Source organism: Sinocyclocheilus grahami, unplaced genomic scaffold (assembly GCF_001515645.1).
Source record: "Sinocyclocheilus grahami isolate Dianchi unplaced genomic scaffold, SAMN03320097.WGS_v1.1 scaffold1990.1, whole genome shotgun sequence".
Lineage (NCBI taxonomy): Eukaryota > Metazoa > Chordata > Actinopteri > Cypriniformes > Cyprinidae > Sinocyclocheilus > Sinocyclocheilus grahami.
Window position 1 is genome coordinate 73793 of NW_015507169.1, and position 528 is coordinate 74320.

Genomic DNA, 528 nt, shown 5'->3' on the forward strand with positions numbered 1-528 from the left:
AAAAAAGCTTCCTCTTATGCATTGAAAAAAGCTAGCTAAATTTCACAAGTAACACTGAGATATTGACCTATAAAGCATACCCGATAATATTTGAAAAGTCGCGTTTTGAACAATGCACCGATTTTTTTTAATGCATCTTTGTTTTGTTCTGCAGATCAGAACGTGGTTCCAGAACCGCAGGATGAAGCTGAAGCGGGAGGTTCAGGAGATGCGCGCAGACTATCTTCTGCCTCAGATGGTGCTTCCTGTTCAGTACCACTGCTACGACAGACAGCGACTTCCGTTTCCGCCTCACGGCGCGCTGATGCATCAGATGCTGGTTCCTCATCATCACCTCATGATGCCGAGGCAACATTTCTACTGAAGACAGACACCTTCCTTTATAAAACACTTATATATCACATTCTGTGTGCAATATGTGTACAGTTATGCTTTGTAAAAATAGTGTTTAATTAAAAAGAAGAGTTTATTTATTATCAGAAATAAAGTATGTTTTATGCCTAAGTTTGCTTTACTGGTGATGTGTTC